Source organism: Acomys minous (assembly GCF_964271855.1).
Source record: "Acomys minous genome assembly, chromosome: 20".
Lineage (NCBI taxonomy): Eukaryota > Metazoa > Chordata > Mammalia > Rodentia > Muridae > Acomys > Acomys minous.
In genome coordinates, this window is record NC_140502.1 from 4,795,029 (window position 1) to 4,813,652 (window position 18,624).

At 52.6% G+C, this 18,624-nt stretch overlaps 1 protein-coding gene and 1 long non-coding RNA gene across 2 annotated transcripts in view; both read right to left on the minus strand.

Moving 5' to 3' along the window:
• Nucleotides 1–18,624, minus strand: part of PEPD (peptidase D) — a 147,522-nt gene that overhangs the window by 26,994 nt on the left and 101,904 nt on the right. The gene's annotated exons all lie outside the window — the stretch shown is intronic.
• LOC311591638 lies at nucleotides 8,340–13,321 on the minus strand. The gene is made up of 2 exons (XR_014777154.1): nucleotides 8,654–13,321; nucleotides 8,340–8,620 (listed from the first exon to the last, which is right to left on the minus strand). It is a non-coding gene; the product is annotated as an uncharacterized lncRNA (long non-coding RNA).

Below are 18,624 nucleotides of genomic sequence, written 5' to 3' on the forward strand. Positions count from 1 at the left end.
GTGGGACGGTCACTAGGACAGGCACACTGACTAGGCACTAGGGTGCCCACCAAGAGACCTTCTGAAGGCAAAAGGGGCTGCCGATGTCCCAGGCGCCCACCCTGGGTGACGCTGCCTGGGGTCCAGAGTCTCTGCCCCACTTGGGCATTCCTCCAACACCCTTGCCATAAATTTCTCCAAAGCCAGACTTGGGTCAAAGCTGCGCTGTATCCAGGCGTAAGTGAGAACCTGAGGTAACCTGGGAGACCGGGCAGTGAATAACAAGGCGGATGGGGTCCCTGCGGCGGCGACGGAGTCGGGCAGGGCCATTAGTCAGTGCCTGGAGATGACTAATGGGGCAGCCGCAGCAAATACCCAGGCCCACGTCTGCAGAAACCACGTCTCCGGGGACGGCGTTGCTGGGCCGCCTCTCTGGCCTTGGGGGTGCTCCTGGGCGCACGGCCCGGCTTTAGCCCTTGAAGGTTTATCATCATCTCGCACATGGTGATAAGCAGTCCTCTAAGTTGCTCTAATTGCTTAAGATAACGGCAGAGGGGCTGCCCTAGTAGCAGGAGTCAGTTAAGCTCTTGGCGGCTGGTAGCTCCTGCGATTGAGGCCTTGGAGGTCAGCAGAGGCAGCTGGCCACATCATCCCCCAGGCTGGTCCCTGATGGGTGTAAGGACTTCAAGATGTGGAGCATGGCCTGAGCAGGCCCATGGAAGGGAAGGCAGCAGGGGCGGTGCAGGCCACGCGGCCAAGCAGAAGGGCTAGAAGAATGTCTGGACGCTGGCTATGAAGCTGGGTAGACGAAAAAAGTGTGAGGTCCAAGGAGTCCCCACCCAGTCCCCTGTCCTTGACGGACAACTCCCACATCCCTCCCGGGGCTCGACTGACTCAGGCACTAAACGCTTGCCTTGCTGCCTGTCAGCTGCGTGTGCCTGATGGGACTCAGTTTCCTTACTTGTGAAGAGCGGGATAGTGTTACTGGCCTAATCCTTAGAATTATGTGCATCAGTGATGGACACACAGTGGGCACCATGTGCAGACCGTGCCCCCCCATTCAAAGGTCTGAAGGGGAGCCCATAGGGTTGGCCCTCTCCTGGAGGACACAGAAAGTCTGTGGGCTCCTAGCACTGGGCTTTGAGAAACAGACCTTGGATACTCTACAACCCCATCTCCCCCCACCCCACAGACACACACCTCATAACACACACAAACCATGCATTCCTCCCTCCCCTCACTGTCTCACTCTATAGCTCTTACTGGCCTTGAACTTGCTATGTAGATCAGGCTGGCCTTGAACTCACAGAGCTCTATCTGCTTCTGTCTTGGGAGAGCAGGGATTAAAGATGTGCGTCGCCATGAGCACCCTTGGCTATTTCTTGAAAACCAAGCAAACCGCGCACAGGTCAACACCCATCCGTGTATCAGTGCCGCCACACCAGCCCCTGTAGAGGCCAACAAACATGGCGGAGGCAAATGTGCGCCTTCACACAGCACCAGGGTTTATGCTCACATAAGGGCTTCCTGCCCCTTCATGATGGCCTCAGACAGGGCCGATCCAGGAGTCTGAGGGAGGAGAGGGAAGTGTGAGGTGGTTTTGTGTGTGTGTGTGTGTGTGTGTGTGTGTGTGTGTGTGGTCAGAGGGCAGCTTGCAGGAGTCAGGTCTCTTCTGTGGCTCCCTGGGATGGTACTCAGGTCACCAGGCGTGGCAGCATGCACCTTCATCTTTATTTATTTGTTATTATTGGTGTGTGTGTGTGTGTGTGTGTGTGTGTGTGTGTGTGTGTGAGAGAGAGAGAGAGAGAGAGAGATGGGAGGTGCTCTGGCATGTGTATGTGGAGGTGTGGTTCTCTCTTCTCACCCTTAAGCGGATTGCAGGGACCAATCTCAGGGCGCCAGGTTTGTGTGACAAGCACTTTGCCCACTGAGCGGGCTTGCCAGCCCCAGTCACTTTTTTTTCTTAAATTCCTTTATGCCTGAGTTCCTTTAACTCACATTTATACTCTATACCGACTGTGATGTCCTCTAAATAAGGAAGGCTTTATGTATGAATGCGCTCTACCTAGCGAAGCTCTTTCCATGCTTGAAGGGGAGACGCAGTCTGTCACGGAAGAGCCGGAAGATGGGTGTGTCCTGCTTCCTCAGAGGGGAAGCAGCAGCACCAGAGGCTGGGAGCCACAGTGTGTGGTGGTCAGCTTAACTGCACTCAGGATCACTTAGGGAATCGGTGTGTGTGTGTGTGTGTGTGTGTGTGTGTGTGTGTGTGTGTGCCCGGGAGGACTTCCTGTGGGGGAAGAAAGGCTCTCCCTGAATGTGGCTGTGTCCATCAGAGGGGTGGGGGTTGGGGGGCCCAAGCAACTTAAAAAGTGGGAAAGGAAAAGGTGAGTGAGAGCTGGTACCCGCTCAGACGAGAAGTCAACCATGCGCTGCCGCCGTCATGTCTTGAGCTCTGTGAGTCCAAACACATCACTGCTTCTGAAGGTCTTTATAGTGGATGTTTGGCCGCAGTGTGCCAGCCTCTTCCACATGGGACGCAGAGCGGAAGCAGCCTATACTCCTTTCTTTTGGGGTCCTCAGAAGGCTCCCGGCAAACAGACTCTACCTCCTTGTGGCCACTGCAGGCCACAGGTTCTGGCTCGTTCAGCATCTATCATTTTCTGAGGGTCTTTTGCAGGACAGACACTAGGACAAGTGAACTGGGGGACTGCCCTGGGCCTCCTCTGCCCCAGACCCCAGGTAAGGACAGACCCAGAGAAGGCTATGGACAGACAGGCCACCACCGAGGCTCTGTGTGTGTGTGTGTGTGTGTGTTTTAAATGACCAAGTGGAATTCATAGTTATGCTGCCAAGAAGGGTCTGTCATACAGCCTTAGACTAAAACCAACAAGGCATTATTACGGAAACCGGCAGTAGCAGAGAGCCTGACAGTGTCACCGTGTAGCCTGCACCAATGTGCCACCATTAGCCACCAGGCTATCTGCCCTAACTGTGGAGGCATCTCAGCCTTTAGCAGCCTCTTCTGCTTCCTGGTGCTCCCCAAGCCTCCCCAATCCCCTCCTCCCACCAACCCCACCCTAGCAGAAATCAAGACTTCAGCAAGGTCCTGCCAACTTCACCACAGGGCCTGCATCCCGAGCCATCCGTCCTAACCTCTCGGCTCTTGACAGGGCACCTCTATGCATCAGCTACGTCGCACTACTGTGACCAAATGCCTGCTATGAAGCAGTGTTACGAAGGAAGGGCGGGCTTGTTTTTCCTCAGAGGCCAATGTTTAGCTGGCTTTTTCTTCTCTTTCTTCCATCTGGGACTCCAGCCCATGGGACAGTGCTGCTCACATTCACGATGGGTGCTCGTCCCTTGGACACCCATCTCTGAAAAATCCCCCAGATGCACCCTCTAATTGCGCCTCCTAGGTGATTCAAACTCTAGCCAGGATGCTAGTGAAGACTGCCCTCGACACTTGCAGTCTAAGGTCCTATCATGGAAGGACGGGGCCCAGTGGGGTCAGGCTTGGCGTCCACGCAGAATTCCAGATTCGAATGCCTCCGAAGCCTGGGGCCTGTGGGCATGCGTGGGTTGGAACGGCATCTTTTGCAGACCTTCCTGGGAAGACTGAATGAGACCTTGCAGGAGAGGGTTTTGTGCTGCCAAACCCTGGTGCCGCGATAACACCCTCTACAGCTGTGCACGAGGTCGGCAAGGACATATGGCTCCACCCAGTCTGGGGGGAAGAGGCCCCAGGTGGCCGGTGGAAAGTCGCAGCTGGTACTCAGATGGTGCGATGCAGAAACCCCAGAGGACCGGAGCCGCTAATCAGAGGCAAGGGCAGCGGCGGCGGCGGCGGCGGCGGCAGAGGCTGCAGTGGTCACGGCGGAAGATGGGAAGGTGAGCTGCGACTGTGCAGCAGCACCCCTCGCTTGGAAAGGCCTTATCAAGGTACGAGATAATTAGCATTTTAATTGGATAATTGGGAATTCTAAATTGCCTATCTTCTATTAAGCATAACCGAGGACATAACATGACATTCAATTAACAAATCGTCCCCTTTATTCTTGACATGCTTGATTAAGCTGAGTTTCTGACTTTGTCCGTATCAGTTATTGGAAGGGAAAAAAAAAAAAAGCCAGCTGGAGTGCAACATGTTGCTGTAATTGTCAAAGCCCTGGCTGCAGCAGACTGCTAATTCACTCTCTCTCTCTCTCTCCCCACTCCTCCCCCCCCCATCTTAGAAATTCTTAAAACATTCTCAACAAATATAGGCAGGAGGGGCTGAAGAGACGACCCAATGGTTTGGAGCCCTTGCCCTTCCAGAGGATGTGGGTTCAGTTCTCAGCACCCGCGTATGTGTCAGTTCATATGTGTAACTCCACTTCCGGGGGGATCTGAGGCCCTTTTGGCCTTCATGAATGTGGTCTGCTTGCAACACATGTGGTCAAAACACCCGTACACACAAACTAAAAATAGACCCTGTTAAAAATTATACACATTGCCGGGCGTTGGCAGCACACACCTTTAATCCCAGCACTCAGGAGGCTGAGGCGGGTGGATCTCTGTAAGGTTTTGTTTGTTTGTTTATTGACACAGCGTTTCTCTGTGCAACAGCCCTGGCTGTCCTGTACTCACTTTGTAGGCCAGGCTGGCTTCGAACTCACAAAGATCCACCTTCCTCTGCCTCCCGAGTGCTGGGATTAAAGGCGTGAGCCACCATATCCGATGGGTCTCTGTATGTTTGAGGCCAGCCTGGTCTACAAAGAGAGCTCAGGCTGACCAAGGCTTCATAGTGAGACTCTATCAAAGCACACACACACACACACACACACACACACAATCCTTTTTAAAAAGCATTTATTTATTATTATGTATACAGTGCTCTGCCTGCATGTACACCTGCAGGCCAGAAGAAGGAATCAGATCATGGTTGTGAGCCACCATGTGGTTGCTGGGAATTGAACTCAGGACCTCTGGAAGAGCAGTCAGTGCTCTTAACCTCTGAGCCATCTCTCCAGCTCCCCCACATAATCTTATCAACCAGTGATAACCTCTACTAAATATTTTGAACATCCTTCTAGGCATTTTTAAAATGCATAAACAGATTTTAAAATATAATTAGCTGTCAACTGTTTTACTGAAATATGACATCCACGCAGCCAGGCTTCAGATCCTAAGGAGACAGCGCAATGAACTGGTACCACATAAGCAGCCCCTGGCCCTCCCCCCACATCAGCCCCTCCCCCCACATCAGCCCCTCCCCTCAGCCCCTCCCCTCCCCTCAGCCCCTCCCCTCAGTCAGCCCCTCCCCTCCCCTCAGCCCCTCCCCTCAGCCCCTCCCCTCACGGAGCCCCCTGCCGCGGTCACGGCCAGACTCCCAACACTGAGGATTGGGACAGTTCTCCTTAGTGTTTGGCATCTCCTGCCACCCAGCATCCCTGCCGTGTGTGAGACCTGTGTGGGTGGTGGGTGCTCTTGCCCGTTTGTCCTAGTCACCGGTTCATTTTACTAGTTGCTTTGGAGGCACTGGAACCTAACCACATGACAAAAGCACTGCAAGGGCCCCGAGGCTTTTTTTTTTTTTTTTGGTTGCTTGGTCCTATGACGTTGGGGTAGCTCTCAGGAGCTTTTTCATTGTGGATAGCAAAGAGAAAGAACACACAGGAAGAGACCCAAGGAGACCCCTGGTCACCATGTAAGCCCACGTCCCATCTCTCACTGCTTAGCTGTAACAGTGTCACATTATGACACCATCAAGGGACCGGGCCACTGGTTAGGTCGGAGTCTCCTGATCTGACTGCTTCTAGAGATGCCATCACGGCCACACTCAGGCTGGGCCTCACTAGCCCTGCATCTTAACTCAAGTGAGCTGACACTCAAGGTTAACCAGCAGAGGGCTGGAGATGTGGCTTAGTGTGTAAAATTCCCTGCCGGGCACATGTGACGGAAGGCGTGGGTTAGAATCCCCAGAAGCCACACACAAGCTGGAAGTGTGCATAGCCCCAGCATTCCTACAGAGAAATGGGGTTTGGAGAAAGAACCCCAGGAAGCCCAAGGCCCAGGTAGCCTAGTGTATACATCCAAAAGCAACAGAGAGACACTGTGTCAACACAGCTAGGACTGATATCCATGGTTGCCCTTTGACCTGTGCCATTGTACATGTATAGCCACATTCACACATGGGTATATGTGCTATTACATATTACACACATATTCTCTCTCTCTCTCTCTCTCTCTCTCTCTCTCTTAAACAATTAACCACTGGGGGCCAGAGAGAGAGAGAGAGAGAGATGGCTCAGCGGTTGTGATCACTGACTGCTCTTGCAGAGGGCCTGGTTTTAGTTCCTGGCATCCGCCCAGTGGCTCACAACCAGCCATGATCCCAGTTCCAAAGGATCTTCCAGCCTCCATGGTCACCGGCACACATGAGGCACACATGCATACACGCAGGCAGAACACTAGAACACTCAAATATGTAAGATAAACATAAATAAATACACCTTTAACATAACCACCATCATGGTCTCGTCTCACTGGCTGAGGAGAGCTCTGGGTGTCTTTCCACTCTAGCAGTGGCCTTTGGGCTGCTCCCACGTCACAGCCATCATGAATGCCGCTGCTGGGGAAGCGCCTGGCCTTTTGGGGCCCCTTGTGCACTGCTTCTCTGTCGAGCTGCCACCTGAGAGCAGAATACTGCGTCACAGCATCCTGTGTGGGTTCAGCTTTGATAAAGGCCAAGAAGGTTTCCAGGAGTCTCTGTCCGATGTTTCTTTCCCTCCGCACCTGCGCGGGGAGCCACACTGTGCCAGGGCGGCTCTGCGCACAGAGAGCCTCCCCTGCCCCAACCATTTCAAAACTCTGCTCCTTGTCAGGCAACCTGTGTCCACGCTGTTTCCATTTTGAATGCTGGGTGCTTAGGACTGTCACTGCGCTCTCCCGTGCTGGCCTCTCCTCTCTTGCCTGGTCACTGGTGACAGCAGGCTGCCTGGCCCTTCCTGCTTGTCTCCGTGAGTAGCCCAGGATGACGGGCTCCTCTGTTTAAACGCAGCCTCGGCAGCCCACGCCGCTGGCCTAGCTCCTTTCGTCTTCTTGTCGCTGATACTGTCAGGTGACCTCCCACCTCAGGGCCACTGGGGACGCCCCATGCTCTCTGCAGGGGGCCCATCTCACGCAAAAGTCCACAGTGTGGCTTCTACCCTTCTCTAGGCATTATCCCTAATGCCACATTCCCAGGGAGGCCAGTCTTGAGTCTGGGTAAAGGATACTGTGCTCCAGCTTTATCTACACACACACACACACACACACACACACACACACACACACACACCAGTCCTGAGTCTGTGTAAAGGGTACTGTGCTCCAGCTTTATTTACACACACACACACACACCAGTGCTGAGTCTGCGTAAAGGGTACTGTGCTCCAGCTTTATCTACACACACACACACACACACACACACACACACACACACACACACACCAGTCCTGAGTCTGTGTAAAGGGTACTGTGCTCCAGCTTTATTTACACACACACACACACACCAGTGCTGAGTCTGCGTAAAGGGTACTGTGCTCCAGCTTTATCTACACACACACACACACACACACACACACACACACACACACACCCCAGTCCTGAGTCTGCGTAAAGGGTACTGTGCTCCAGCTTTATCTACACACACACACACACACACATACACACACACACACACACACCAGTCCTGAGTCTGCGTAAAGGGTACTGTGCTCCAGCTTTATCTACACACACACACACACACACACACACACACACACACACACACACACCAGTCGTGAGTCTGCGTAAAGGGTACTGTGCTCCAGCTTTATCTACACACACACACACACATACACACACACACACACACACACACACACACACACACACACCAGTCCTGAGTCTGTGTAAAGGGTACTGTGCTCCAGCTTTATCTACACACACACACACACACATACACACACACACACACACACACCAGTCCTGAGTCTGTGTAAAGGGTACTGTGCTCCAGCTTTATCTACACACACACACACACACACACACACACACACACACACCAGTCCTGAGTCTGCGTAAAGGGTACTGTGCTCCAGCTTTATCTACACACACACACACACACACACACACACACACACACACACACACACACCAGTCCTGAGTCTGCGTAAAGGGTACTGTGCTCCAGCTTTATCTACACACACACACACACACATACACACACACACACACACACACCAGTCCTGAGTCTGTGTAAAGGGTACTGTGCTCCAGCTTTATCTACACACACACACACACACACATACACACACACACACACACACCAGTCCTGAGTCTGCGTAAAGGGTACTGTGCTCCAGCTTTATCTACACACACACACACACACACACACACACACACACACACACACACACCAGTCCTGAGTCTGCGTAAAGGGTACTGTGCTCCAGCTTTATCTACACACACACACACACATACACACATACACACACACACATACACACACTACATATCTATCCCTCCATCTCCCACTTTCCCATCTATCAGCCTATCTACCCAGCCATCTATCCACCTCAGCCATTCATGTACCCAACCACACTCGTCCATCCGTCCGTCTGTCCATCCGTCCGTCCGTCTGTCCGTCCATCCATCCTCCCTCACCTGCCACAGGCTGGGGGTTTCTTTTGCTCACTCATTAGTCTGTTCCCACATTAGTGCTTGGCTCACAGGAGGTTCGTGCTACACATCTCAAGAGTGACTGAATACCTAACTGAATAGGCAGAGCTGGCGGTTATGTTTATGTAGCCAGCCGCATGCTGTCAGGTATCTAGGTTACTTCCACCTGAGTTGGGATGGACGCTCCCGCCATGTGCCTTTTTTTTTTTTTTTTTTTTTTTTGCTGGCATGGGCTCAATTCCTAGCAGTGGAATTACAGACATGGTGTTTAGTCTCAGGGAGTGTTCTGCCAACAGTTCCCTGGGCACTCACAAAAGCCTTCCAGGGCCCTGGGCAGAGGCCCACGGTGGCGCCTGTCTGCCCACAGGACTGGGCATGGGGCAGACAGAACACCAGGTGCTTTACTAATAAACTGAGGAGTTTGAAATGCTTAGTCCTCATCTTTCTTCCTTTCCGAATGGTTTATTCCTTTTTGAAAAATGTGGACGTTCATCTTCTTATTGATCCTTCGGGGATTTATATATGGAGGCTCTCGGCAGTGGACTGGCCTCTCATCCGTGTAACATTCTCTCCTCTGCTCCTTAATCTTCTTTATGGTATTTCTGGGCACATCATTTACATTTTTATTGTTCTGGTGTTGACTTTCTTCTTTATGACTTCTTCCTTTGGCATCGTATTTAACACTGAGCTTCCCGATGCCCACGATTGTATTAACTGTCCCTCTGTGCGTGTGTGGGCAGGCTTCTGGTTCCCTGCTCACTGGACGACTGGGCTCAGGTTCTGAGGAAGGGCCCAGTTAGTCACCCTGGTCGCTGGGACCCAAACACCTGGCAGGACAAGTGAAGGGCTCGGCAGGGCTAATCTGGGTCACAATCTCAGAGAGCTTTTGGCCTGCTGATGTGGAAGGGAACGGGGCACAGAGCGATTCCCTCTGCAGTGGCGGTGTATGAGGCCGGGGCTTGTTCACATGGCTGTAGGACCAGGAAGCAGACAGAGCAGGCTGCAGCCAAGGGCAAACAGAACCTTCCAAGGCTGCCCCAACTGACCTACTTCCTAAAGGGTCCACAGTCTCCCAAAGTGGTCCCCATGGCAACACAAGTATCCATCCACAACAGGAAACATTAGATTCAAACCATAACAGCTCTATTTTTGTTTTCTCTGTCTTCACACGCTGACCTAGGTCACCATCTTGTTAAAAGATGAATTCTTTACACGTGTATGTGCATGTGTGCTTGCACCTGTGTGTGCCATGCGTGTATGCATGTGCATGCACACTTGGCACCTCCAGTTGTCTGTCCTTAAGCGTGAGGACTGTCTCCTGCCCTCACTGGGACTTGTAGAATAGTACCAGCCTTTCCCCAAGCGGCTGGCACGGGACACAGTGACTCTCTCCAGTACTCCTCTTTGATGGTGTTTCAGAGTAACGGGTACCTGAGGCAGGACACATATGACAATGGCCAGGTGACATACAGGAGACAGAAACTCCAAGCCCACAGCACAAGGCTTGGGTGGGAAATTTCAGGTGTGAGCATCCATCTGGAGACAGACACCCTGAGCCGGAGCACCCCAGCTTTGGAGGATGGGAGTAAAGCTTGCTGATGGTCTCTACCTGATCCTGGCTGGGGCCAAGGCCGGCTCACGACTGAACAGACCTCACTGGTCACCTCACTCCGTGCCCTGCAGCAGGGACCACCCGGGACACTCAGGCCACATGATGTGTGGGAAGCAGAAAGGCTCCACTGTGGAGGAAGGCGGATGTAGTCTGACCCAAGCCAGAGGTCATTTTCCTTCCCAGGGGACATTTACTTTATATCTCTTTTAAGTTGATACTTGTCCTACTGGAAAATTATACTTAAGATGGAGGTAAAAGGTTTTTTGTTCCAGGATAGCCAGAGCTACACAGAGAAACCCTGTCTTGAAAAACAAAACAAAACAAAATAAAGGCTTTAAAATCTTTGAAAGGGGCTGGAGGGATGGCTTGCTAGGCAAAAGCACTGTTCTTGTGGAGGTCTGAGTTCAGTTCCTAACACTCATGTCAGGAGGCCCACAACTGCCTGTAAGTCCAGCTCCAGGGGGATCTGATGCACTCCTGTGGCCCCCTGGAGCACCTGCATGCATGTGCTGCACAGACCCACGCACGCACACTCAGACATATAGACACAAACCAACCCTTTAAAGAGCACACTTGCATGGAAAAGACTCAATTTACCAGAAGCTAAGAAGTAGACCTAGCAGGTGTGGCATATGAAGCGTCAAGCAGACGGCCAAGGCTGGCTTGTTCTGCTCCGAGGCTTCTTGGAAGGCAAGCCTGCGTTTGGTTCTACAGGAGAGGGGTTTTTGGGTCTGGACCCTTTTCCCAGTGCTCTCAAGGTTCCATTTGGCCGCTGTAGGATGGACTCCAACAGACTCCACGTTCACCTCAGAGGACTAAGGCTGAAAATTTCTGCCTGGCTCAGCTGGCACGGGACAGCAGGCCGGAGAGGACTCTGTGGACAAAGGCCAAAGAGGCCTCTTGATCTTTGGACCTAGGTTGCTGAGGGATGTGAACCTGGCAGCCAAGGGCACGGTCTAGGCAGGTGCCAAACCCTTCGGAGGATGGCCTGCTCTGCTAACAAGGCTTGCTTCCCACAGCCCAGAGTCCTGGCAGGAGTCACGCCTGGCGTGCTGCGTCTGCTTTATTCAACATCCTGGGATCAGGTCACTAGACGCTGCCTGATCAAAGCATCAATCATCAGACTTATCTGAGGCTGTGGGTCCAAGGCTGTAAAGCACCACTAATGCCCCAGGAGCTCACTCCACTGGGGTTGTGCATGAGGGGAAATCCTTCAAGGCTCCCCAACTCTGTGTTTTCTCTTCAGACAGGAAACCTGAGATCCTCCGGGAGACAGATGTACCCCAGGTCCCAGCCAGGACAGGCAGGGCAGCAGACCAAATCACCCCCTTAGGGAAGAAAGGGTTTTGCCTTGTGAACCCCTCCAGGGGCCTTGTTTCATTTGAAATGATTCCAGTGATACTGTATGTCTAGATAGTCAATTCCTTTATCGGCCTTATATTTTAGAGTATTTTATGAATGTGAAAACGTGTGAGTTATTCCAGAAATGACTGAGGAAATGCCATCTTGGACGAATGCCTGAGGCACGCATGCGTCATCCTAAGCTCTAGGTCTTGGGTAGCCCTCTGAAGCCCCCTGGCACTCTCTTCCACGTCCACATGCCTCTGCAGATGGCACTGACAGGGTCAGAGGGGAAGGAGCCACTGTTAGCAGGCAGGCAGAGACACAGTTCACCTGAGATGCTATTAGGTACAGGACTCAAAAGAACAAAGTAGCCACCCAGGAGCCAATGGCAGGAGGCCAGGCCAGCTTGGAGAAACATGGGAGAAGTAGGACAAGTCCTCTGCTACCTGCAGGGAATAAGCACTAGGAACAAGAAGGCCAGCTTCCACACCCCTACGTCTGTTTCCTCCTTGAGAATTGTCTTGAAGCATCCCAGAACTGCAAAGCCCAAGACAGATCCAGCACTACAGAGGAGCGGGCTGCGGTGCTGTCTGGCAGGGCCAGACCCTGGTGAGTCCTTGGTGAGTTGTGGGAGGGGGTCCCTTCCACCCCACATAGGGCTGTGTGGTAGCTGTGTGCCCGCGTGCTGGGTGTGAAAGAACAGGTAAGAGCTGTTCTGAGCCGAGTGACTTCTGAGCATTTAGTTTAGCCACGGCAGGCCACGGGAGCAACACGGACACTATTTATCACACTGTAAGTCTTTACCCACTTAGGATGACAGATGGAGGTGTGCTCACGCTGCCCCCTACAGGAACATCAGCCTGGAAGAAGAGGAGATGTTACTGCTGTGGTGCAGTGGGGCTCAGGACTTGCCTGGCTAGTGTTTTCTAGCACATTCTGCACCTGTCAGAGGGGCCCCAGGCAAGGTTTGGGCAGGAGGGGCAGATGGCATCTATCAGGCACCTCATATTGATCACAGAGGTGGGAGGTGGGGGAGGTGGGGCTGTCACATGGTGCTCCCCATCCTTCCCTGTCCTGGGATGTCCACTGGCTTCCATAAACGACAGGAGAATTAGAGCCACGTGACCCAGACCTGTCTTCTGCTGACATCCTAAAGACACAGAGTAGATATGAAATAATTCCTCCAAGAGAGGGGTGTCAGAGACAACCCTCAAGGATTTACATTTCTGCTAACTTCGGCCTGCATATCGATAGCTAATTAATAAGGCCTACATCCTTTGATGACAGGATGATTAAACTGTTTTTGAAATAATCCATTTTTAATTAAAATGCTACCTTCTCTTGTTTCTGGATGTATTCAAGAAAAAGCATTTGCAGATGTCTTGTTTTTAAATACACATTATACAAAGCCAATAATTAGAAGATTTCATGCTTTTAATTACATTTTAATTATTCTTTGCCTATCGATGCAAAGTTAAACATCCTTTATGTTAATAACACTGCTTGCCGAAGCCAGTAGACACTTGGAAGGATTTCTTCCATGCACAAAATCCCGTCTCAGTGGTCTGTAGAGTGGGAGGAGTGCCCAAGGGTAGCCCATCCTGCAGACAGGGGCTGAAATCGCACTCACAGACAGGGCTATCCTGCCACCTGTGCAGTCACTCTCTAAGGCAGGAGCAGCAATTATACGTCATGAAGACCTGCTCCCCGCCTCGAGCCCCCTGCTTGGCCTGTAAGCCCTCACTAGGATGAACCACGGAGAACATCAAAATTGGGAAGGTTCACAGAGCATAACAGAGGCCTTGGAGAGTGCGAAGGCTGTGTCTGTGGAAACCTCTGCTGTGTTCAGTTAGAAGAGGAAGTACACACATGCACCTGCTCATCCAGCATGCCTCAAGCTCTCCCTCAGCGACGCCCTGCCAGCACCCCATCATGGTAACCTCCCAATTTGAACTATTTTCCTTCTGGCTCACTCTACCCAGGAGGTGGGGGGGGGGGAGGTAGATGGTCTCAGGGGCATCTCAGAACCAGCTACTTGCCCGAGGGTCTTTGGGAGCGGAGCGTCTTCACCTCTTACTCATCACAGGATCGTCTGCTCTGCATCCCTCCATCCACCACACCTGGCCACACCTTCTCCAGGCCCTTTCCGGGGGTTTCCTCACACGGTCTCTCTCCTCTCAAATAGCCCTTCCCTCCTGTCACCACCAAGCCCTACATGACTGAGCTCAGCCCCATCCCTACTCCACTGAGCCCTTAGACTGCCATGAGGCTGACCATAGCACTGGAGGAGCACAGAACAGGTCCCCAAAAAGCATGTGATGACAGGGCCACAGAGGGCAGTCGGAGCTGGCCTTAACAAGCATGATGCCCAGAGCAGAACACATACAATTACGTGTGTGCTCACATGCACGTACACACAGAGGTGTACACACACACACACACACACACACACACACACACACACCCTTGTATACTTAAGTTCCACCTGTCCAGTGATGGGCCTAGGTGGGGAGATTTGGCCACCTGACTCCTTTTCCCGTTCTGGGATCACTTCTGAGCCTCTCTGCTGTGATTGTCTCCTCCCAACAAGAATATGAAGAGAAATTCCAGCGATGTGGTTTTTAAGAGCAGAGGTTATGTACTCTGTGCTCTCCTTCTGCTGCTCAGAGCTGGCACACGTGGGAAACGGAGGCAGCCTGGAGTCACTGCTGGGAACAGCCACATGCCAGCTAGAGGCTGCAACGTGAGCAGCACGTAAGCCCTGACTGTGCTAAGCCATGCAGAACCGTGTTTTTGTTGTTACTGCAGCAAAAGTTGTTCTCTGCTGACTAACAGATGCACACTTAGAATAGGTAGAGCTTTAAACTAACAGGGCAGAGACATCATCCAGAAGATGGTGAATGGGCCAGTTAATCAATATCTTAGGGGGGAAAAAGGCAGATACTTGTTTACCCATTGTGTGTGCATATGTTTATGCATGTATAGGTCGTGTCCTTACTTATTTTCGTGACTGTGAGTATGCATGTCGTGTGTGTCATGTGTGTGGGTGCCCGAGCAGGCTAGAGGAGACTCCCCGAAGCTGGAGCCCAGGTGGCTGTAGGCTGATATGGGGGCCGAGAACCACATTCTGAGGCTCTGGGACAGAAGCACCTGCTCTGAACCACTGAGGCATTTCTCAGGTCCCACCCCCTTGTTTTGAGCTGGGGTCGCTCACTGGCCTGCTGCTCACCAAGTAGGCTAGGTTGGCTGCCTAGTGAGCCCAGGGACCCACCTGTCTCTGTCTCACTTCCCTAGTGCTGGGACTACAAGGTGACCTCTATTCTAGCTACAGTATGTGGGTTCTGAGGACCAAGCCCAGGTCCTCATGCTTGCACAGAGTGTGGTGCTCAGTGAGCCATCCCCTCAGCCCTGTGGTACCCTGTGAGCCATCCCCTCAGCCCTGTGGTACCCAGTGAGCCATCCCCTCAGCCCTGTGGTATCCAGTGAGCCATCCCCTCAGCCCTGTGGTACCCAGTGAGCCATCCCCTCAGCCCTGTGGTACCCAGTGAGCCATCCCCTCAGCCCTGTGGTGCCCAGTGAGCCATCCCCTCAGCCCTGTGGTACCCAGTGAGCCATCCCCTCAGCCCTGTGGTACCCAGTGAGCCATCCCCTCAGCCCTGTGGTATCCAGTGAGCCATCCCCTCAGCCCTGTGGTACCCAGTGAGCCATCCCCTCAGCCCTGTGGTATCCAGTGAGCCATCCCCTCAGCCCTGTGGTACCCAGTGAGCCATCCCCTCAGCCCTGTGGTATCCTGTGAGCCATCCCCTCAGCCCTGTGGTACCCTGTGAGCCATCCCCTCAGCCCTGTGGTACCCAGTGAGCCATCCCCTCAGCCCTGTGGTATCCAGTGAGCCATCCCCTCAGCCCTGTGGTACCCAGTGAGCCATCCCCTCAGCCCTGTGGTACCCAGTGAGCCATCCCCTCAGCCCTGTGGTGCCCAGTGAGCCATCCCCTCAGCCCTGTGGTACCCAGTGAGCCATCCCCTCAGCCCTGTGGTGCCCAGTGAGCCATCCCCTCAGCCCTGTGGTACCCAGTGAGCCATCCCCTCAGCCCTGTGGTACCCAGTGAGCCATCCCCTCAGCCCTGGAACGTATTCTTAAATGAGTTGTTAGACGAAGAGCTCAATATTAAAATGTTCCACTGCAGGACGTGGCGGCACCTGTGATCCCCGGCCGGGGGCTAGAGAGAGAGCTCAGAGATTGAAAGTACTTGTTGCTCTAGCAGGGGTTCTGTGTTCTGTCTCCAGCAACTACATCCAGAACTCCAGTTCCAGGGCTCTACACCCCTGTTCTAGCCTCCACAAGCACCAGGTACATACGAGGTACACACTCATACAGCCAGGCATGGTGGCGCACACCTTTAATCCCAGCACAAAGGAGGCAGAGGCAGGCAGATCTCTGTGAGCTCAAGGCCAGCCTGGTCTACAAAGTGAGTCCAGGACAGCCAGGGCTACAGAGAAACCCTGTCTCAAAAAAAAAAAAAAAAAAAAAAAGAAAAGAAAAGAAAAAGAAAAAAAAAAAACAAAACAAAACAAAACCACTCATACACATAAAATAAACAAACCAAAAAATTAGAACTAAAAAGAAGACCAGCCAATGCTATATAGTAAGACCTTGTCTCAAACAAAGTAAACCCCTGTGGATACACAATATGCTGTCCTATACACAGTAGTATTTCACATATAAATAACAAATTTAAACTTTTAAATAAAGCTATTAAGACTGGGAAACACACACACACACACACACTGTTGTATTGCAGTAGTGCAAACAGCGACGGCGTAAACCTGATTAAGCAGAGGTGTGAATTATACACGAGAGGATCAGTCTAAAAGTTGACACCTAAAATTTCTTGATACCACACTGTGAAACATATTTTCAAAACACAGGCAAACCAGGAGGCGCCCACCCTGCTGTACGGTGTTCTTACAGCTCTGCCTGCGTACACCATGCATCCCCTTAGCAAACGGCAAAGAGCAGACGGGGTCGGCAGATAAATGCTGGGGGGCGAAGAACAACCTCCCCAGCTGTGCAGGAAGCAGCCACAGCGACGGGATGACATGTCTCCCATCAGGTGAAGCAGAACTCTTACTCTTGAGGTCCAGCGGAGACATGGCCACGCCTAGAACGGCCAGCACAGTGGTGGACACGGTGGCCTCTGCCGAAGGCTCACCCAGGTCCTCCAAGGCCAAGGCCTGGAGCCAGTTCCTTACGCCCTCCTGGCTTGTGTCTTGCCAGGTGGAGCAACTGTTGCTCACCCCTCACGGGATTAGCTGAAAACCCCAGTAATTGGCCAGCGGCTGCCCACCAAACACTGCCCCTGGCCGCCACTGTGAGTTGGACGGCATTCCTGAAAGGCAGTTGGTCTTTGTGCTTTGAAAGATTTGCAGGAATTCACCCTAAAACAAGGGTCTGTTAGACTCCCTCAGGAAAGAGTGAAAGCAGGATGCTGTTACGGTGTCAGTCCCACTGCGAAGTGCCTAGTTGTCTGGACAAAGGACAGGACAGGCAGGTTACACTGATCCCTTTAGACTGCCCCAGGGACAACCCGCCCGGCATCATCTTCCTGCACAGTTAGTCGGTTCTTCTGGGACCCAGAGAGTCCCTCAGCCTGTGGAGTAAGGGGCGGGTGAGCTTCAACACAACAGGCTTTCCTTCCATCTAGTTTACGGTGTTGACAGCAGGCAGAGGCTGTACCTTCCTATCAGAGTAAAGCTGTGGAGCTGAATACTTTTGGAGAGTGATGAGGACTGCCCATCAAAGAGCGATGGAGTTCCCTGCAACCAGCCTTCCTCCTCTTACCAGCCTCAGTCCCTCCCTGAGGCCACAACCCACACTTTCTAGGTGTAGCCCAGAGCCAGGATGACTTTTCCAGGCTGCCACAAGGGGTCGCGCATGCACACCATCAGCCTCCAGCTAGGAGCACCTTGAAATACCTGTAAGCTGACCCTGAGGACCATCTGTTTCCTAGACCACTGTTAGGGACAAATTAAAAATTATGCAACCCATTCCAAATCAGGAATCCTGGAGATGGGCCGAGACGCAATGCTGCTGAGGATCCCTGGGGGCTAGGACTTGGGGTCCCAGGCTCACTACCCCAGGAATCACACAGGAACCTTCCTTAGAGGGGGGTACTTTGCAGAATGCATAGTGCCAATGCCTCCTTCATGGTCTTGGCCCTGTTTTGTCTCCTGGGCACAGAGATCTCCCAGGAGGGCCGGCGTCCTCGAAGAGTCCCCTCCTAGCCTCTGGTCACACACACTTGGTAGCAGTGCTGCCCAAAGACGGGTGCCCTGTGTCCAGGCAATGACACTGCTCTTCTGCTTTCTGGGGAGCACACTCAAAGTGACCACCAGCTCCAAAACCACGAAGTCTGTTAAAGGCAGGGTTCTGGAAGAAACCTTACCAGGGCATGGTGTGTTCTTAGAAGACAGTGCACCCAAATCTCTGATACACTGTGCCAAAAGTACAGAGCAGACTGCAGGCAAGGTGCTGGTGTGTGGCCTAGGGAACTCACCCCATAAGAACGGACCGCTAGTTCTGCCTCCAAAAGCTTTTCTCTAAAATTAGGGCTCTCAAAAACCTGCCCAGAGGGGTATCCACAATCCCTCACAGTGAGCAGGAGGTGACCCCAGGTGGAAACAACCTCACTGGCTTCTTTGGTCCCTGCATCCCATGCACACTGTATTCTGTCTGTGGGCTGCTCTGTGAGCCACCACAGCCGCCTCCCAAAGAGTGGCAGCTGGGGCCAGTGGCAGGGTGGGGCTAACCTGCAGCTTTTCAAACAGTCTCTGGTGCTGTCACTGGGCAAACTTCAGCTATGCATCTACCTGGTCAGGGGAGCAACAGGAAGCTTTTCTACCCAGGGGGGACCAGGTCACTCTGTAGACTCCAGCCTGCTACCAAGACAGATTCAACAGGCCCAGGCAAATGGCCCCAAGCATACAGAGTATCACATGGTCAAATCATC